We start from the raw sequence: 23,168 nt of genomic DNA on the forward strand, positions 1-23,168 counted from the left end.
TTTACATCAATGTGGATGGAACTGAAGGGTATTATGCTGAGCGAAATAAGTCAGTCAGAGAAAAACAATTATCATATGGTTTCACTCATATGAGGAATATAAGAACCAGCAGAGAGGATCACAGGGGAAGGGAGGAAAAATGGAATGGTAAGTCATCAGAGCAGGAGACCATCCATCAGGGACTCTTAACTATGGGAAAGAAACTGATGGTTGAGGGAGGGGAGGTGGGTGGGGGGATGGGGTAACAGGGTGATGGGCATTAAAGAGGGCACGTGATGTGATGAGCACTGGGTGTTATACACAACTCATGAATTACTGAACTCTACATCTGAAATTAATGATGTACTATATATGTTGGCTAATAGAATTTAAATTTTTTAAAAAAAGAAGAGTTATTTTTCATAGGCTGCTTATGCTATAAATCTTCCCAGAAGAGTTGTGGGAAAGTAAGAACATTTGATCAAAAAAGTTCAGGTTACTGACAAAGCAGTAAAACATGTATTGAAGATAACACTAGCTATTATATAAAAGGTTATGTAGTTCTAAGGCAGAGAAAAAGTAAAAATATTTGGAACAATTCCATAACCATGGGCAATGCCAATTTCATGTGCCAGATTTAGATGATAAAATTCAGTAACCGGCTATTGTTAACACACTTTTTATTCCTGCCTTCTTCTTTAAAACAAACATTTTGGTTATCTAATAATTGAAAACCTTTTATCACAAATGAATAAATGTTAACATCGTTGTGGTTGCCTGAGTAAATAATGATAGATAATTGTACCCTAAATTTTTCTTTTAGCTCATGGTCTTCTTACTTAAAGCTAAAGTGATCTTTTGAGATGCTTTTATCCCAAACATAAGTCTCAGCATTTAACTTCTATGATGGGCATTTTGCTCATCTATACAATAACAAGGAATAAAAAAAAGTGAAAAACCCATCTATTCCTTTGTTGCACTGGGCTGGAGAACTTTTAGCACAGCTCTGCGTATCTGTTTGGTCTACACACTATAGATGATGGGGTTCAGCACAGGGGGGATTAGCAGGTAGGCACTGGCAATCAGAGTATGTACATAAGGTGGAGACTGTTTCCCAAATCTGTGTACAAAGGACAGACTAATCAACAGAATATAGAATACAGCAACAGCCCCAATATGTGAGACGCATGTGCTAAAGGTTTTCTTCCTCTCTTCTGGAGATGCAATGCTGAGGACAGTCTTAATGATTAAAAAATAGGAAAAAATAATGAAGATGGATTCCACTCCAGCAGTGGTGATCAGGGCTATCAACCCAACTGCACTGTTGATCCTGGTGTCTGTGCACGAGAGCTTCATTACATCAGGGTGGAAGCAGTAGGAGTGGTGGAGCACGTGGCTGCGGCAGAAGGACAATCGTTTAAGAAGCAACACCATAGGAGTCAGTATTAGTGTCCCCCTGGTGATGATTGCTACTCCAATCTGTGCTATTTTAAGGTCGGTTAAGAGAGAGGATACCTAAGAGGACTAGAGATGGCCACAAAACGACCAAAGGACATGGCCAACAGCACTGAGGATTCCATGACAGTGAAAAGTTGAATGAAAAACATCTGTGACAAGTAGGCATTAAAGCTGATCTCCCTGACGTTGAACCAGAATATACCCAACATGGTGACCAGGGTGGATATGGACAGGCCGAGGTCAGTGGTGGACAGCATGGACAGGAAATAATACATGGGTTCATGGAGGCTGGGCTGGGTGACAATGGCAAAGATCAGGCTGTTTCCCGAGAGGGTGGTTATGTAGAGAAAGCAGAAGGGAATGGAGATCCAGGTGTGGAAGGCTTCCAGCCCAGGAACACCAGTTAGCAGGAAAATGATGCAAGAGGACGTGGTATTCTGGAAAGTTGACATGTTGAACTCAAACTGCATCCTGCAATGATAAACTGTATTTCTTTATAATGAATTTGACCTGAAAGTAATTATTTCACCTAGTAAACATTTATAAAGGACAACATCTGTATTATAGAAAGAGCTTATGAAGATTGGTTAAAAAATAAAGGAAGAAAACTAAGATCACATCTAATAAAGAAGCAGAAAACAGGAAATGAACAATTATGTGAGGATACAGAATTTGTATATAAACAAATCTAGCAGTGACCATCTTATTTAAATTCATTGTTAAGCAGACTACACCCATCACTTCCTGACTTTACATGGATACAGTCAATAAATACTTTTTGAAATGTGTATATTGGGTTGTATGAAATCTTAGATGAACAACAAACAGTACATGTAGGGATTCTGATATAGTAAATCAAGTAAATTGGCTTCTGAGGGCCCAAAAAGAATGTTCTCTTCATCTCCTGGATATGTTTTTTGAAGCAGGTTGAATATCTCCAGTCATAATAGCCTACATTTGTTGAGCCCCTACTATCTGGTAGCTGTTAGTAGTTGTAATAATATCCTGTATAGACATACAGTTTATCTGTATGAACTGTATCATAACTTGATACTGTATCTAATTAACTTTCATATCACATAACTAGTGTAAGCCATCAAGACAATTACAAACAGAACTATTTGAGTACAGAGGGTCTCAAAGGTAAGTATTAGGGGCGCCTGGGTGGCTCAGTCATTAAGCGTCTGCCTTTGGCTCAGGTCATGATCCCAGGATCCTGGGATCGAGCCCCACATCAGGCTCCCTGCTCCATGGGAAGCCTGCTTCTCCCTCTCCAGCTCCCCCTACTTGTGTTCCTTCTCTCGCTGTGTCTCTCTCTGTCAAATAAATAAATAAAATCTTTAAAAAAATAAATAATAAAATAAAATCTTAAAAAAAAGGTAAGTATTATGGATACTTTGATGTTTTAAATTTTTATTTGACATCCCAAATCAATTTTTTAGGACTGCATATTCTACATGCTGATGCATTCAAAGCATGGACTGATATATATATTGGCTAAGTTACTCACATGATAAGTTCCTAAATTATGTGTGCCCTGAACTTCTCCATCTCTAAAGTAATAATAACATACATACCCCATAGAATTATTATAAGGATTAAATTAGTTAATGTATATGAAAAACTCAGGGGGTATTTCACTGTGATATAAAAGTCACCAAGTACCAGCTATTATATTTTTAAAAATTAAATTTAAAATATTATATAATCATTTCTTTTCCTTCCTCTCCCACATCTATTTGCATGCCACTCCTCCTTAGCCATGGGTCTTATTGTCTGAGCTGAGACAAAAGATGAAAATATTATCTAAGTCTGATTTTGGCAATGACTGCTGGTTAATAACTTCTTCATATTCTTCTTCATATTCCCTTCTTCCTCCACAGCTAAGATTTTCTTCTTCATTCTTACATGATTCAGAAGAAGAAGAACTCTTGCTCACTTCCAAAGACAACCCTACCCACTATGTTGCCTCTGAATCAATTCTAGATATTTGTATAGTTTAACATTAAATTACTGAATGCATGCTGTAAACCAATAGAGGGATACAGAACCAAATTAAACATGGCACCTGCCATCAAGGATACTTAAAAAAGGATAAGGTACTTAGAAAAACAAAAATGTAAATGAGCAAATAAAATGCAATGTGATATATAAAATAATGAGTTTGTGTTTAAAATACACAGGTTGACTATATTAGAACATCATGTGGGGGAAAGGTCAAGAGAGGCTTCCTTGAGCACATGAAGAACACTTGTGCAGGGATGATAAGTAAAAATCACCATGACAATATCTTAAGCATGTCCAAGTGTCATTTCAGATATCAGAAATGTCATGAAGATCTGAGATACAAAGTGCTAAAAGTGTTTAAAGGTAGCAAGAATCCAGTATAGAATTATTTTATCACCATCAAAGGGTAAGGAATTTGGATTTTTTCTAAACACTGAAAAAATAAAAAATACATAGATTTCTTTCTGCCCTGTGAAATAACCCCACCAATTTTCCTTCTTTATTAAAATTTGTTCATTTTCATTTGTACCATTACCACAGTCTATAAATATTTCAACTTCTTTCTCAACCTAATCATAACATGGTCTCTTTCCTGTTGTACATATCTCCTTCCCTTTACCAACAACTTACTAAACATTTGTCTATCCTCATTTCTCTCTTAAATGGTTCACACCTATCACTGAAATTTGCTTTTTCTTGGACTGAAGCATACTCTGTTGCATTCTATTGCTGCATAAAAACCTAGCACAAAGTCATGGTTCGAAACAAGACATTCATTACCTCACATTTCAGCAAGTCAGACATCTGAGCACAGCATCAGCAGGATCTCTGCTCAGGGTCTCACAAGGCTAAAATCAGGCTTTCAGCCAGGACTGTGTGCTCATCCAGACATCAGGGTCCCTTCCAGACCCATCCAGACTGTTGGCAGCATTGCATTCCTTGTGGCATATAATTGAGGTCTCCTCTTCCTGGCTGGCCGTGGACTGGAGGTTGCTCTCAGCTCCTAGAGACTGCCCTCCACCCAGTCATGTGGACCTCTCACCACATGACGGGGGCAACTTCCAATCCAGCAGAGGAATCTCTCTGCTGCTTCTTGTCTCTTTTAAAGGCTCACATGATTGGGGCAGGCCCAACAGAATAATCCCCCTTTTGATTAACTCAACATCAAGTCATCACAAACCCTACTGACATCTGCAAAGTCTCTTTGCCATACATACAACGCAACACATCCCATCACATTTAGAGGCCCACTCACACTCAAGGGGTGGGTTGCATACTGCACTGTACTCATAGAGGACAGCCATCGTGAGGGCCCTTTTAGAATGCTGCCTACCACAACTGTCTAGGCCAGCCAATCTACAAACCTTTATGGGTTTGACTTCTAAAATGTCCTTTGACTGACCATCCTTACCCTCCACTTCTATCACCTCTATTGTAATAACAGTCTCATTAGTTTTTGCAGGAACTACAGCAATTTTCTCATACGTAATTTCCCTGCCCTGAGTTTCAAGTGTTTACATACTTTCTCCATATTGATGCCAGCATGATCTCTCAAAAATACATCTTCATACAGAGGCCTTCATTGCCTTCAGCATGAAGTCAAAACTCTTTCCCCCTTTATTACAGCAGTCAAGGATCTTCCCAATCTGACTGAAATCTACTCTTCCTGCTGCCCAACTTCTTTCTTACCCAAGGGACCTTTTGATATGATCAGCCTGGACCTTTCCTACTTCACCAAACTACCAAATACAGCAAGTTATTTCACAGTGCTTTGTTTAATTCATATACCTCCCACTCTTCTTTGAGTGAGCCTAAATTCTTTAGACGTATTGTTTGCTCCATGGATCCATTCATAAATTCCACATTAGTATATTATCTTTAGGAAGCATTTTGTGGCATCACTTTCTCTATGTCAAGGCAGAAAGAATTACTTATTCCTCTGGAGTAACATTCTTTTTTATTTATACATCTAGAATAGCATTAATTCCATTGCATGATCATAAGTTATTTGAAAATATGCCTCTCCAACTGAAATCAGCTACTGGCAGGTAGACCATTGTTTTTGATCATTATATTCCTGTTACCATGCCCTGTATTGTGCAGTGTGGGAAATCAATAGGTATTTTTTGATAAAATTAAATCCAAGAGTTGTAAACTGACAAGGGATTCTGGAAATATATCAGGATCTTGACACATTACAGCCTTGTGCACTTAATTCAGGTTGTGTGGCCTCAGATTACACAGGTGACTATTGGAAGAATCTCAGTGAACTCTTTTAGTCCTATAAAATGAGGTGTGTGTGTGTGTGTGTGTGTGTGTGTGTGTGTGTGTGTGTGTTGGGTTTTTTTTTAATGAAAGACTTGTGGTACTATTTTAGGGTAACTTTCTATGTGCCTCCCTCATTTCTTGATAGTAATTCTCTCTTATACAAAAACAATAGTCCAGTCCCATTGTAAGAGCATTCTGCAGGTCCTGTGCAGGACTACCTTGAGTTAACTCTCTCCTCTAATTACAGAAAGTCACTAATATGGTTGCAGGGTAAGGCAAATATAGTTTTAAATGTTGGCTCTGGAAATAAGTCAAACAGAGAAAGACATGTATCATATGACCTCACTGATATGAGGAATTCTTAATCTCAGGAAACAAATGAGGGTTGCTGGAGTGGGGGGTGGGGTGGGAGGGATGGGGTGACTGGGTGATAGACACTGGGGAGGGTATGTGCTCTGGTAAGCACTGTGAATTGTGCAAGACTGTTGAATCTCAGATCTGTACCTCTGAAACAAATAATGCAATGTATGTTAAGAAAAAAAAAAAAGAAGAAGATAGCAGGAGGGGAAGAATGAAGGGGGGGAAATCGGAGGGGTAGATGAACCATGAGAGACGATGGACTCTGAAAAACAAACTGAGGGTTCTAGAGGGGAGGGGGGTGGGAGGATGGGTTAGCCTGGTGATGGGTATTAAAGAGGGCACATTCTGCGTGGAGCACTGGGTGTTATGCACAAACAATGAATCATGGAACACTACATCTAAAACTAATAATGTAATGTATGGGGATTAACATAACAATAAAAATTTTAAAAAAATAAATAAATAAATGTTGGCTCTGAATCAGAGAAAGACATGTATCATATGACCTCACTGATATGAGGAATTCTTCATCTCAGGAAACAAACTGAGGGTTGCTGGAGTGGTGGGGGGTGGGTGGGATGGGGTGGCTGGGTGATAGACATTGGGGAGGGTATGTGCTATGGTGAATGCTGTGAATTGTATAAGACTGATGAATCACTACCTGTACCTCTGAAACAAATAATACATTATATGTTAAAAAAAAAAAAAAGAAGAAGAAGAAGAAGAAGAAGAAGATAGCAGGAGGGGAAGAATGAAGGGGGGGAAATCGGAGGGGGAGATGAACCATGAAAGACTGTGGACTCTGAAAAACAAACTGGGGGTTCTAGAGGGGAGGGGGTGGGAGGATGGGTTGGCCTGGTGATAGGTATTAAAGAGGGCACGTTCTGCATGGAGCACTGGGTGTTATATGCAAACAATGAATCATGGAACACTACATCAAAAACTAATGATGTAATGTATGGTGATTAACATAATAAAAAAAAAGGTGGCTCTGCCACCAGCTAGCTGAGGTTCTCCAAAGAAGCACTTCATATTAAGTTCTACTTCTGTAAAATTAAGTTTACCAACAGCATTAACTGTAAGGATTAAGTGAGATAGCATTTGTGAAGCATTTAACGTGCTAATTAGTACATGGGAAACATTTAACAATGGTAAATGGGGATGAGAATAGTGAATAGGGATGGGGTGGTGGGTGGTGGCAGCCGTTCAATGATTTTGAAATGTAGAACAACTAACCAGAAACTCACAATTGCAAGGACATGCCAACAAACTGCTCCAAGCATCAAGATATGTGGTCCACAGATCGACTGAACCCCATCAGTCAGAATATAATGTACCTGAATACAGATTTCAGCAAAAAACTTTTCATAGTTTTCCTGAGAAGCCCAGGAGAGCTTTTTGCAATGAATTAGATCTTCCTCATTCTGAAGGAAACCAGTGTGTGTAAAGCTTGATGTTTTCCCTGAATTCAGCAGTTTTACTTACAAAGTATGGAGCTTGTTCTTTCCTGCCCCATTTGCCAGAAAAGGGCTTGAGGAGCTGTGGAGGCTTTCTCCTCAGGGATAGACAGCATATATAAGGAGCCATGACTCAGGCTGCATAAAATCTCCTAATCAGAAAACCCCTGGTGGACTTTTCTGTGGCCCCTAGAGTATAGTATCCCAAGGGTTCATTCTACCTCATGACTTCCCTCCCTTTCTACTTTACTACACTTACTTTTGTCATTTCCATGCAGGGACTAGTATTATAGTGCCTGGACCTTGCATCACGGTAAAATTTTGCTAAAAGTAAATTTGTGAGTAAAAATTCCAAAACAAAACACCTGCTCTATGTACAAGCTCACTCCTGTCCCTACCTTACCTCAACACCCAAAAGATGAATGTGTCTTCCTCTAACATCAGTTGGGTGAATTTTGTACATTTTTAAGAGACCCCTTCATTCATGGGGGGAGAAAATCTTCATTGATTCTTTCATAGAACACTTTTAAGTATCTATCACATTCCAGGATTTTGCTACTGATGATACAAAAAATAGAACAGAGTCACTTTCCCCAGGGCTCACAAGCCAGTGAGGAAAGAGGCATCAAACTCACTGATTAAAACAGGGCATAATTACAGTGAGATCACAGAAGAAAGAGAATGTATTATCCAGGTCAGCACCCAGTCTGTATGGAGACATGGGAGAAGAGAACACCGAAAAACCAGGAGTGATAACATGGTCAGCACGTCTGGAACCCTGTGTACAAATGAGAGAGCAGGTGGCAAGTACAGCTAAATAGGGAGGCAGAATCTATGCCACAGAAGATCTTACAGGCATTCTAAAGCCTTGAAGTCTAAATAATGTAATAGAAATTGCACAGGATGGAATTTAATCTTTCTCCTTTCCTAGAAAAAGGCATTTCTACATCCTTGAGAAGCAACTGAAGGTTTCAGGCATCTTGTTTGAGGCTACATAATATATTGCAGTTCCCTGCTTGGTACAATATCAACCTGAATGATACAAATCTTAAATTTTACATCTAAGCCACAATACATTAGTTATAGTGAAGTATCTATCAATTAGGAACATTCTCAAACAGAACCTCAATGAGCTCATGTGGTTTTGGCAGAACACTCAATCACTTACCCTTTCAAATTCTTCATCAGATGAACCAGACTATTATTTTCAACATTGGCTCAGATAGTCATGAACAAGCATTGTTTCATAAGTCTATAAACAAAAGAAAAATCTGAAAATACATAGACCTCTGTGTTTGATGATATTGAATTCACAGGAAAGCACAGCTAAAAAGGAGTGAAAAGTGTTGCCTGTAAGATTAAAAAAGAAAAAAGTATATTTAGGTATTTTTCTGTGAATTATATCACTTTACAAAGAAGGAAAAGAAATATACTTTAAATTTTATTAGTGTACATATACCTCTTGCATGCAAAATGATATGTAATTTCTTATTGAAGCATAAGTCAACACTGTTGCTTTTCTAAAAACATTCTCTAATACATTTATGTTTTTAAAATTTGAACAGATGGTTTCCCAATTTACATTCCCACAAACAGTGCACTGGGGGGGGGGGGGTGACTTGTCTCCACATCCTCACAAACACTTGTTGTTTCTTGTTTTCTGATTTTAGCCATTCTAACAGGTATGAGGTGATATCTCATTGTGGTTTCGATTTGCATTTCCCTGATGATGAGTGATGTTGAGCATTTTTTCATGGGTCTGTTCGTCATCTGGATGTCTTCTTTGGAAAGATGTCTATTCAGGTCCCCCACCCATTTTTTAATCAGATTGTTTGGAAAATAGTATTTAGGTTCCTCAAAAAGTTAGAAATAGAAATAACATGATCCAATAACTCCATTATTGGGTATCTACCCAGAGAAAATGAAAACACTAATTTGAAAAGATATATGCACCCCATGTTTATTGCAGCATTATTTACAATAGCCAAGATATGGAAGGAACCTAAGTGTCCATCGATAGATGAATGGATAAGAAAAATGTGGTATGTACACACACTAAAATATTACACAGCCTTAAAAAAGGATGAGATCATGCCATTTGAGACAACATGGATGGACCTAGCAGTTTCCAAATTTCTGCTAAGTGAAATAAGTCAGACTGAGAAAGGTAAATACCATATGATTCTACTCATAAATGGAATCTAAAAAAAAACCAAATGAATAAACAAAAAGCAGAAGCAGACTTATAAATGCAGAGAACAAAGTGATGGTTGGCAGAGGAGCAGGGGAGTGGGGAGTTGGAATAATGGGTGAGGGGGAGAGATAGATACAGACTTCCAGCTATGGAATGAGTAAGTCACGGGAATAAAAGGTACAGCATAAGGAATACAACCAGTAATATTGCAATAACAATGTAACAGGAGAGATGGTGGCTACACTTGTGGTGAACATAGCATAATGTATAAACTTGTCAAATCACTAAGTTGTACACCTGAAACTAATGTAATATTGTGTGTCAACCATACTCAAAGAAAAAAATATATATGTTTCCTCACCTTCAAAGTTCTCCATTTTCCAAACTTTTCCTGAGAATCCATGAAATTTGAATCTCTTATGTTCATACTTTCATTGCTTAGAATTGAATGTGTATTACACCTCCTCTGTTAAACAGTAAATTTCTAGGAGCTATATTTTTCTCTTCAGGCTAACAGCTTCCCGAGTTATTGATATTCCCTTTAATTCAGGTTCTTCCTGGTAAAGAAAGAAATCACCATCCATGATTCCTCTTAGTATCTGCTTCAATGTTTTATCCAGTCTCATCCAAAAGAAACAACTGGCTAAACATTACTTCAATTTAGAAATGTTTAGTCAGATTGTTATTCCCTAAAAATAGAGACTATGTTTCCATTTTTCACTGTTTTAACACCAGTACCTCCCATAGTCCGTGCCAAAATGGTAATGCCCAGATTATGTAAGAAGAATATTTGCAAAGTTATGTAAAAATCAAGTTAATTCAATAAGCATGTATCAAATTAGCTATTATTAAGTACTATATTTGGGTCTGTGCATGATATATCAATCCCAAAGTACACTGCCTATTTTCAAAATTTTTACGTCAGTCAGGAAAGATGGACCTGACTGCCTGTAAGACAACAATTTATTAACGGCACCTACAAGAAGGACAAAAGCAACTAGAAGGGGAAAAAAGCAGGTGAATAATTCATTCATAGAGAGCAAAATTTTCAAAAAGGCAAGGAATTTATTGCGCTTTTTCAAAAGAGAAAACATCCCAGAGGAATGTTACCCTAACACGCATGATAACCTGTAGGTAGCTTGTTAAAATGCGAATTCTTGGGGTCCACCTAAAGAGCTTCTGACTTAGTTCCAGGGTGGGGTTGAGAATATTAAGTGGTTCTGATGCATTGGTTTTGGACCACAGTCAGTATAGTGATGGACAAAAACAGAAAGTGGATGTCATTTTATAAACCAGTAGTGTAGAAGACAGATTATGAAGACACATGGGAATGAGAATGCAATGGAAGATGAAGAACAAAAAAATTATTGTGTTTTGAAGTGGGTGTTAAATGGAAATCGATTATTTCATTATCTGAAAAATTTTAAAAGCTCATTATTGAGCATTTATAAACTGCAGGAAAGTATAAAGAAAATATAAACAAGCCAATCCCAGATGTCAAAAAAGAAGCACTTTGACATTTGGAACATGTCTATCCATACTTTCACAATGTATATGTGTGAATGGGCATGTGTGTACATGTGTGTGTATATTCACATGAAATCCATACACAGTGATAAATATCCTCTATACTAATCTTTCTTTTCTCTTAATAATATAGCATTTATATCTGTATCAGTATTTAGCTTGCTGCATGATAGTTTATATTTTATTTAATCAATACCCTAAAGTATTTGTTTAAGCAGTTTCCAAATTTTCATTGCAATGAATAATGATATCTTGAACATCACAATGCATCTTTGCCCACTTTCCCCCATTAAATACATATTTTGAAGCATAAATCATTGGATATTACACAATTAACTTTTAATACATTTACCAAAGGGACCTGAATAACTCTTTTAAGAATGAGGAAAGTATGCTTTTCATTTGATTTCTTTTTGTTTTCTATGCTTATTCATGTTCTGTAGTCATGAATAATAGTCTATTTGGGGAAAAAATAATCATTACCAATAAACGGTTAGAATTACTGTCATTTAGGCTTTCCTACTGATGTAAATGATATCAGACATCCCTTGAATTGCTACACCTTAGAGCTTGTAAGACCGTCTAAACTGTAAAGTCAATTTATGACTTCATTTATCCATTTCGTAGACATATTTTCACTGTGGTCCCTATTCTGTGTCAGCTGAAGCATTTGCGACTAGGCTAAAGGTACACGAGATACAATCCCTATCTCAAAAAATGCACAGTCTAGAACTTGGTAAATAGCAAGTTATTGCATCATCAGAATAGAATGAAAGCTTTTATAAATAGGCTTTTTCAAATCTAACAAGTAGCCAAATATGAGTCAGAGAGACCATGGAAAGAAAAGATATAATGAAAAATCCTTAAATGAGCTTCGAAGAGAATATTTTGAGCATGGCTTTGCGAATTTGCTTGGTCTTCATACTGTAGATTATGGGATTCATCACAGGAGGGATGAGCAGATAAACATTGGCAATGAGAGTGTGCACAAGAGGAGGGGCATGCTTCCCAAATCTGTGCACCAGTGACAAGCTGATCATGGGCATGTAGAAGATGGCAACAGCACTTATGTGTGAAACACAAGTACCAAAGGCCTTTTTTCGCTACTCTGGGGAGGCAGTGCTGAGCACAGAGTGGATGATCAGAACATAGGAGAGGAGGATCAAGATAGAATCGACACCAGCAGTAGAGATGACAATGGCCAAACCAAATGCACTGTTGGTCTTGGTGTCTGTGCATGAAAGCTTCATCACATCAGGGTGGAAACAATATGAATGGTGCAGAACATGGCTACGGCAGAAGGACAGATGCTTTAGAAGTAAGAGTAAAGGCACTAGAGCCATTGTCCCTCTAATAAACAATGGCAAAGCCTACTTTGATGATCCTTGAACTGGTTAAGATTGTAGCATATCTCAGCGGGTTACAGATGGCAATAGAGCGGTCAAAGGCCATTGCCAGGAGCACTGAGGCTTCCATGAATGTGAAACCATGGATAAAGAACAACTGGCCAATGCAGGCATCAAAACTGATTTCTCGAGCATTGAACCAGAAAATACACAGCGTGGTGACCAATGTGGACAGGCACAGCCCTAGGTCCGTGAAGGACAGCATGGGGAGGAAATAGTACATGGGTTCATGGAGGCTCAACTCAGTGAGGATGACAAACAAGATCATGCCATTCCCAGAGATGGCAATGGCACAGAGACAACAAAAAGGGATGGAGAGCCCGGCATGGTAAGTTTCAAAACCAGGGATGCCAGTAAGAAAGAAGACTGCAGGGTAGAAAATGCTCTGATTGAAGGACGGCATGATGAGTGAAGGAAACGGATTTCCCTGTAGGAAAGGACCATATCCTGTAAAGTAGGCAAGAAAGACGTTTTCACTCTTCTACATATCATACAATTTAGGATCGCTAGTGAGCCTTGTCTTGTCTTCAGTGGAAGCGCATACCCAGTTATCCTTTTCCTAGATTTAGAATTGATCTTGCATGAACTAGGAAAAGAGACAGAACATTAAATTGTATGAGGACACCTGGGTTTTAGCAAGAGTAACATGTTATATCTAGGCTTCAGTATATTTCCATATATACATGTATAAAAGAGGTTGTTAGAGTAGATCATGGTAATATATTTTCCAGCTCTATGATTCCATGTACATGGAGAGACAGGACATTTCTGGGCAACCCCGAGACAACACAAAAGGCAATTCATCCTGTTTTCTTCACTTCTCAGTTGCCCTTAAGAAGTCCATTAAGAGGGGACGCCTGGGTGGCTCAGTTGGTTAAGCATCTGCCTTCGGCTCAGGTCACGATCCAGGGTCCTGGGATCAAGTCCCACATCAGGCTCCTTGCTCAGTGGAGAGTCTGCTTCTCCCTCTCCCTCTGCCTGCTCCCTTGCTTGTGCTCTCTCTCTCTCCCTCTGACAAATAAAAAAAAAAATCTTTAAAAAAAAAAGGAAGTCCATTAAAACATAAGTCCTTATGCACCCAAGGAAAATAGGATCATAAAGACAATAGTAAATATTTTCTAGAAAAATATCACTGAATAAATTAATACACAACAGCTATTAATGAAAACTAACTACTACAGAAGAACAAATTCAATCTGGCAAATAGACAGCAATGGGTGACAGCTGATAAAAGTATTTCATTATTTAGGTAGTAGCTATGAATCTGGTATTGTTTAAGGGAAATTCTCCCTTAAGAAATATGACCCAAAGTTAACCTTACAAGAACAAATGTACTAACTGCAAGCTAACAGATAATAATTGGAGCAGAATTACCTGATTAAGATCCTTAATATTCCATTATTGCAAAAGGATAAGGAAATGGGTGGAAGGTTTAGGGGGTGTGGTCCCTCAGAAACCTTCATGAGTCTGGATTTATCTCCATTCAAGTGGAGGATGATGACTATGAACCATCTCCTCTCTGAGGATATGAGCACGTGGTCCCCCAGATCAAGACATCTGTAGGATCAAAGAAGTTCCTCTATACTGATTCTTGTCCTAAGTTTCCTGACACCCTATTTTTATCTACAGAAATAATGCTTGGTTTTTAAGGTATATGCTCCTCTTTTATTCATTCATGTATGTATTCACTCAACAAGTATTTAAATATCTACAAAATGTCAGTGAGTGCAGTGGACAGAATTAGAATTAGATCTGGTACTCTAAGAAGAGACATCTGTCCATAACTCTGGGAAAGAATATATCTAAGTGTAAGTCAACTTGATGAGTTTCATTCTGTTATATGAACAGGCAGTGGCTTTGGCTAGAGTGGGAATAATTCATTACATGAAGACAGCATTTGAAGAGAAGAAAAGAGAAAAAAGTTCAATAAAAAAATTAATGGTTAGAAAATTTGAATTGCAGGGCAATGTATAACAAAATAAAATCCATGAGTTTTGTGTCAATACTTGGACCTCAGTTGGAAGACAAACCTGACTTTTTCACCTGTGACTTCCATGCAAGAACTGGAATATGTACTTACCTTTACTTTCCCTACAAAGGGACTCCTGCCTTGATAATAAGGCTTATGAGTTGTCTAACTGATGGCTTGTTTAAAGTCACAGGAGCAGTGAAAAGGAGGTCAGAAGAAAGAGCCCTGGAGAATAGCAGTATTTTCAAAAAAGACAGTAGCAGCACCTAGTGATGAGACAGCAGAAGCATGCCACTAAGGGAAAATAACCCCCAGGAAAGAAAACACAAGGCTCTCATCAGTTTTTCTCAGACCTCTGATCTCAGAGGCAGGAAAAATGCCTGGCAAAACAGTTTCTAAGAGTATCTGTTCAATGAATGAATTCATTGTATCTGATAACAGTAATAGGCCCTAGACACTTAATATCAGGCATATATTGTGATTCCTGACAGATAGCCCCTTTGAATTATGAATAAAGTTCATAACCATATGGGCATGTATTAAAATAGGAGATCAGCTAACATTTTTCTGATTAATCTGGTATTTATCCTTGGTACTATGACTTTGCTCAAAGACAGACCCGGTGATAAAAATAAATTTTTCTATGTGAAATTGTAAGAACCTTAAATCATATCCTCTTTATTTTGAAGATGAAGAAGCAGGGTCTCAAGTTAATGCTCTTTTTATTACAGTTAAATAAATTAAGGGACCCCAATGGATTATCTAAGTATCCAAACTAGTCTTCTATGTAATAACAATAGTGATAATGTATTAAATGCCTACTATGTAACAAACAATTTACTTCATTGTATCTCTTTCTCTGAATCCTCTTTCCACTGCTTTGCATGCTTCTAAAGGTCTCTTTTTGAAAGGGAAACGGAATAGGACTATTCTAATGCAGGAAACTCCATTAGTAAAGCTTGTGGGAAAAGAATAGCTTTTTTTTTTTTAATTCTATGAGTATTAACCCCCCTTGGGTCTTCTTGCACTAAAACTAATGAGCAAATATTAAATAACTATTCATGGAAAGATATACTTAAATGTCTCTTTCTCCCCAATGGAGAATTCTCCCAAGACAAGACAAGGGCTTGTATGACTTACACATCCTTGTAACCAGGCTACCAAGAACATATAGACTGCCCCTACTACAAAGCTTTGCATCTATCACTATCACAAAATGCACTGGGTCTTATGAGCTCCTTTTTACAGATGAGAAAACTGAAGCTAAGATTAGAAAACCAAGGCTCAGAGGAATCATGTTGCTTTCTCACATTTATCCAACATGACAATGGCAAATCCAAGAATTAAACTCTGTTTTCTCTGACTTCAAATTCTGTTTTGCCACTACTTATTTAAAAGGAATTTAATTTTGGGGTTCCTGGGTGGCTCAGTCATTAAGCAGCTGCCTTTGGCTCAGGTCATGATCCCAGAGTCCTGGGATCAAGCCCCGCATCAGGCTCCCAGCTCAGTGGGAGGCCTGCTTCTCCCTTTCCCACTCCCCCTGCTTGTGTTCCTGCTCTCACTACCTCTCTGTCAAATAAATAAATAAAATCTTTAAAAAATAAAAATAATAAAATAATAAAAAATAAAAGGAATTCAATTTTTAAAATATGTTGAATGAACACATGCTCATAACTTCATGACTTTAATGTATATTTTATTACATTATTTTTAAATTGATATAATACATGAATATATATAATATATGAATTAGTTGAATATGTACTACCAAGTTCACCAATTTTATCTGACCTGTTGGTTTCATAAACTATCTGAAGATTGTACAGTTCTTGATGTATTTAGAAAAGATTTCAATGCACTAAAACACTGACCTCATGCAAAGAAGAAATCTTGAGTCTGGAAAGGTAGGTCATTTGCTCCTATGCCCTGCTCTTTGAAGAGTCATCCCAGGCGGCAGGAGAAAATTTTTTAAAGCCAGAGAGAGAGAGATATTATCTCAACCTCACAAACTTATGGGCAGAAAGATCCTTCTGTTCTAAGGCTAAGGAAACACTCCCTGATCAGTCCTGTCCCCTTAAACCAACACCAAAGTTCTCTTTTGCCAAGAAAACTCATAGAGAATACTCAGGTATCAGCTCTCAGAAAAGCAGCCTCTCTAAGGGGCCCAGAAGTTGCCTGGTAAGAGCCATTTTCCCAAAAGAGAATCAAACTCCTAGGAGAGAACTCTACACACCTGTGTCCCACTAACCCTTTGTGCCCTGAAAAGCAGACCATGAAGGGCAATTTCTTTGCAGTCTAGCTTCATTCTTACTGCACCAAAGAAAAATCCTGGAGATTCCAAGGGTCCAGTCTCATTCAAGAGCTTTCTGACCCCTGAACAGCTAGCTGTAAAGTTTATAAAGGAAAGCTTTGCACAGAGTAAAAGTAAGAGAGAAACAGCATTTAATGGATCACCCATGAGTTTGCTCACCAGGCATTTGCCAGTGTCACAGAAATCATGACATTGAACCAGGTAGGAAAGGAGTTGCTGAATAAATATATTCACTGAGGCTAGTGCAATAGTATTTGGTTCAGAGCCCATGACTGTTCCTGGGCATTCAGAATATCTTGGGAGTGTTGCTAACTTGTACACAGGCATACAAAATGATAACTTAAAAGAAAGTGATTCAGCAAACAAGCATATCAAAAGATGTTCCGCATCATATGTCATCAGGGTAATGCAAATTAAAGCAATAATGACTTTAGAATGGCCAAAATCCAGAACATTGGCAACACTGCCAAATCCTGGCAAGGAAGTGGAGCAACAAGAACTCCCATTCATTGCTGGTGGAAATGCAAAATGGTACAGACACCTTAGAAGACAGTCTGGAAGTTTCTTATAAAACTAAACATATTCTTACCATACAATCCAGCAATTGCATTCCTTATATACATACCCAAGGAGTTGAAAACATATCTACACAAAAATTGCACACAGATATTTACAGTACCTTTTATTCATAATTGTCAGAATTTGGGAGCAACCAGGATGTCCTTGAGTAGGTGTGGATAAATAAAGTATGATATAACCACAAAATGGAATATTTTCAGTACTAAAAAGAATTAGCTATTAAACCATGAAAAGTTAGGAAAGAAACCTAAATGCATATTATTAAGTGAAAGAAGCCAGTCAGAAAAGGCAACATACTGTATAATTCCAACTATGTAACACTCTGGAAAAGGCAAATTATGCAGACAGTAAAATGATCAATGGCTTGTCTGGGGCTAGGGAAGAGTCCTTGAGGAATTAATAGGCAGCACATTAAGGATTTTTAGGGCAGTGAAAATACTCCATGTGATACTATATAATGGTGAATACATGGTCATTATAAATTTGTCCAAACCCATGGAATGCACAACACCAAGAGTGAACCCTAATGTAAACTATGGACTTGAAGTGATAATGATGTGTCAGTGAAGGTTCATCAATTGTAAGAAATGAACCACTCTGGTAGGGGATGTTGGTAATGGTGGGAGGCTATGGATATGTGGGCACAGGCGATATATGGGAAATCTCTGTCCCTTCCACTCAAATTGCTGTGAACCTAAACTTCTCTAAAGAACCGGGTGTTATATACAATTGATAAATTATTGAACACTACATCTGAAACTAATGATGTACCATATGTTGGTTAACTGAATTTAAATTAAAAATTTAAAAAGGGGGGCGGAGCAAGATGGCGGAGGAGTAGGAGACCTGGATTTCCTCTCCTCTCAGGAATTCAGCTGGATAGGGATCAAACCATTCTGAACACCTACAAACTCAACAGGAGATCGAAGAAAAGAATAGCAACAACTCTCTAAACAGAAAAGCGACCACTTTCTGGAAGGTAGGACGTGCGGAGAAGTGAATCCGAGGCGTTATTCGGGAGGATAGACGGCGGGGGAGGGGCCTCCGTCGGCACTTCTGGCAAGTGATAGAGCCACGGAGCACAAAATCGGAACTTTTAGAAGTCTGCTCCGCTGAGGGACATCACTCTGGTGGCGAAGTGGGGGGTGGAACCCTCGCGGGACAGTGTGGTCTCAGGACCCTCGGGGTCACAGAAAGACCGGGGGTGCCTGAGTGCGGCAGAGCTCCCAGGTATCGGAGCAGGGAAGCCGGCTGCAGAGACGGAGCCCAGGCGTGGGCTCTCAGCTCGGGGTTGCTATAAACCGTGATCCGCGGCACAGTCGGGCCACTGCTCCTCCAGCAGGGACCCAACAAGCGGCAGATCCGGGGAGACTCACCTTCTTCCCCCGGGAGGAGAGGTGCGGGAGCGCACCGCGGAGATCGGCTGAGTTTGGAGACTCCGCACGGGGTCGGGTGCCAGATAGAAACGCGCGGTCACAGGCCGGGTGAGCGCGGAGTGTGGCTGGAGACCGCGGAGACGGGAGTGACTGACTGCTTTTCTCTGGGGGCTCGCTGAGGAGCGGGACCCCGAGTTCTCGGCTCCTCCGGGGCGGAGACTGGGAGGCCGCCATTTTCACTCTCCACCTCCAAAGCTGTACGGAAAGCTTGCAGGGAACAAAAGCTCCGGAGAGCAAACCCGAGCAGATTACTTAGCCCGGACCGGCAAGGGCGGGGCAATTTTGCCTCCGGCAAAGACATTTGGGAACCACGGCAACAGGCCCCTCCCCCAGAAGATCAGCGAGAACAGCCAGCCAAGACCAAGTTTACCGATCAGTGAGAACGGCAGAACTCCAGCGCTAGGGGAATACTGCACATAGAATTCATGGCTTTTTTACCATGATTCCTTAGTCTTTCAAAGTTAATTATTTTTTTTAACTGTCTTTTTTTCTTTTTTCTTTTTTCTTTTTTTTTGAATTTTTCTTTTTCCCTTTTTCAACCAACATCTTATCAATCCCTTTTTTAAAAAAAAAACATTTTTATCTTTCATTTTTAAAGTCATATTCTATCCCTTCATAGTAGTTACTCATATTTTTGGCATATATATATAAGTTGTTCTCTCTTTAAAATCTTGAGATAGTTTCTTCTAACAGATCAAAATATACTCTAAATCTCTAGTGTATGGTTTTTTTCTACTCCCCTGCCTGATCACATTCTCTCCCTTTTTTCTTTCTTTTTTTTTTTTTTAAATCCTCTTCTTTCTTTTTTCAAACAACTTATCAAATCCTTTTATAAAATTTTTTATAATTTCCATCTTTACAGTCATATTCCATCCCTTCATCATATCAACCCTTATTTTTGTACATATATAAGTTTTTCTTTCTTTAAAATTTTGGGAGGGACTTTCTTTTAACAGACCAAAATACACCCAAAATCTAGTGTGTGGCACTGATCTATAAACCAGCCTGATCATATTTGATCACATTCTGTTTTTTTTGTTTTGTTTTGTTCTGCTTTTGTTTGTTTTTATCTTTATCTTTTTCTTTTTTCTTTTTTTCTTTCTTTTTCTTTTTTTCTCTCTTTCCCTTTCTTTTCCCACTGCTTCAGGTCTTTTCTGATTTGTTTAGAGTATATTTTCTGGGGACGTTGTTACCCTGCTAGCATTTTGTTCTCTCATTAATCTATACTCCTCTGCACAAAATGACAAGACGGAAAAAATCACCTCAACAAAAAGAACAAGAGGTAGTACCGACTGCCAGGGACCTACTCAATACCGACATTAGTACAATGTCAGATCTAGAGTTCAGAATCATCACTTTAAAGATACTAGCTGGGCTTGAAAAAAGCATGGAAGTTATTAGAGAAACCCTTTCTGGAGAAGTAAAAGAACTAAAGTCTAACCAAGTCGAAATCAAAAAGGCTATTAATGAAGTGCAATCAAATATGGGGGCGCTAACTGCTAGGATAAATGAGGCAGAAGAAAGAATCAGTGAGATAGAAGACCAAATGATGGAAAATAAAGAAGCTGAGAAAAAGAGAGATAAACAACTACTGGATCATGAGGGCAGAATTCGAGAGATAAACGATACCATAAGACGAAACAACATTAGAATAATTGGGATCCCAGAAGAAGAAGAAAGAGAGAGAGGGGCAGAAGGTATAATGGAGCAAATTATAGCAGAGAACTTCCCTAATTTGGGGAAGGAAACAGGCATCAAAATCCAGGAAGCACAGAGAACCCCTCTCAAAATCAATAAAAATAGGTCAACACCCCGACATCTAATAGTAAAACTTACGAGTCTCAGAGACAAAGAGAAAATCCTGAAAGCAGCTCGGGAGAAGAGATATGTAACCTACAATGGTAGAAACATTAGATTGGCAACAGACTTATCCACAGAGACCTGGCAGGCCAGAAAGGACTGGCAGGACATATTCAGAGCACTAAATGAGAAAAATATGCAGCCAAGAATACTATATCCAGCTAGGCTGTCATTGAAAATTGAAGGAGAGATAAAAAGCTTCCAGGACAAACAAAAACTAAAGGAATTTGCAAACACGAAACCAGCCCTACAGGAAATCTTGAAAGGGGTCCTCTAAGCAAAGAGAGAGCCTAAAAGCAACATAGACCAGAAAGGAACACGAACAATATACAGTAACAGTCACTTTACAGGCAATACAATGGCACTAAATTCCTATCTTTCAATAGTTACCCTGAATGTAAATGGGCTAAATGCCCCAAACAAAAGACACAGGCTATCAGATTGGATTAAAAAACAAGACCCATCGATATGCTGTCTGCAAGAGACTCATTTTAGACCCAAAGACACCCCCAGATTGAAAGTGAGGGGGTGGAAAACCATTTACCATGCTAATGGACACCCAAAGAAAGCTGGGGTGGCAATCCTTATATCAGACAAATTAGATTTTAAACCAAAGACTGTAATAAGAGATGAGGAAGGACACTATATCCTACTTAAAGGGTCTATCCAACAAGAAGATCTAACAATTGTAAATATCTATGCCCCTAACATGGGAGCAGCCAATTATATAAGGAAATTAATAACAAAAGCAAAGAAACACATTGACAACAATACAATAATAGTGGGGGACTTTAACACCCCCCTCACTGAAATGGACAGATCGTCTAAGCAAAAGATCAACAAGGAAATAAAGACTTTAAATGACACACTGGACCAAAGGGACTTCACAGACATATTCAGAACATTCCATCCCAAAGCAACGGAATACACATTCTTCTCTAGTGCCCATGGAACATTCTCCAGAATAGATCACATCCTAGGTCATAAATCAGGTCTCAACCGGTACCAGAAGATTGGGATCATCCCCTGCCTATTTTCAGACCACAATGCTTTGAAACTAGAACTCAATCACAAGAGGAAAGTCGGAAAGAACTCAAATACATGGAGGCTAAAGAGCATCCTACTGAAGAATGAATGGGTCAACCAGGAAATTAAAGAAGAATTAAAAAGATTCATGGAAACCAATGAAAATGAAAACACAACTATTCAAAATCTTTGGGATACAGCAAAGGCAGTCCTAAGAGGAAAGTATATAGCAATACAAGCCTTTCTCAAGAAACAAGAAAGGTCTCAAGTACACAACCTAACCCTACACCTAAAGGAGCTGGAGAAAGAACAGCAAATAAACCTAAACCCAGCAGGAGAAGAGAAATAATAAAGATCAGAGCAGAAATCAATGAAATAGAAACCAAAAGAACAGTAGAACAGATCAACGAAACTAGGAGCTGGTTCTTTGAAAGAATTAACAAGATTGATAAGCCCCTGGCCAGACTTATCAAAAAGAAAAGAGAAATGACCCAAATCAACAAAATCATGAATGAAAGAGGAGAAATCACAACCAACACCAAAGAAATACAAACAATTATAAGAACATATTATGAGCAACTCTATGCCAGCAAATTAGATAACCTGGAAGAAATGGATGCATTCCTAGAGATGTATCAACTACCAAAACTGAACCAGGAAGAAATAGAAAACCTGAACAGACCTATAACCACTAAGGAAATTGAAGCAGTCATCCAAAATCTCCCAAAACACAAAAGCCCAGGGCCAGATGGCTTCCCAGGGGAATTCTACCAAACATTTCAAGAAGAATTAATACCTATTCTTCTGAAACTGTTCCAAAAAATAGAAATGGAAGGAAAACTTCCAAACTCATTTTATGAGGCCACCATTACCTTGATCCCAAAACCAGACAAAGACCCCATCCAAAAGGAGAATTACAGACCAATATCCCTGATGAACATGGATGCAAAAATTCTCACCAAAATACTAGCCAATAGGATCCAACAGTACATTAAAAGGATTATTCACCACGACCAAGTGGGATTTATCCCTGGGCTGCAAGGATGGTTCAACATCCGCAAATCAATCAATGTGATACAATACATTAACAAAAGAAAGAACAAGAATCATATGATCCTCTCAATAGATGCAGAAAAAGCATTTGACAAAGTACAGCATCCTTTCTTGATCAAAACTCTTCAGAGTATAGGCATAGAGGGTACATACCTCAATATCATAAAAGCCATCTATGAAAAACCTACAGCGAATATCATTCTCAATGGGGAAAAACTGAGAGCTTTCCCCCTAAGGTCAGGAACGCGGCAGGGATGTCCACTATCACCACTGCTATT

General features: G+C 38.7%; 2 pseudogenes; both read right to left on the reverse strand.

Moving 5' to 3' along the window:
• Positions 1-783: 783 nt before the first annotated feature.
• On the reverse strand, positions 784-1,889 carry LOC118542648 (olfactory receptor OR51C1-like; annotated as a pseudogene).
• A 10,224-nt stretch (positions 1,890-12,113) lies between these two features.
• Positions 12,114-13,059, reverse strand: LOC118542649 (olfactory receptor OR51C1-like; annotated as a pseudogene).
• Positions 13,060-23,168: the final 10,109 nt, after the last annotated feature.

This window comes from Halichoerus grypus, chromosome 11 (assembly GCF_964656455.1).
Source record: "Halichoerus grypus chromosome 11, mHalGry1.hap1.1, whole genome shotgun sequence".
Classification (NCBI taxonomy): domain Eukaryota; kingdom Metazoa; phylum Chordata; class Mammalia; order Carnivora; family Phocidae; genus Halichoerus; species Halichoerus grypus.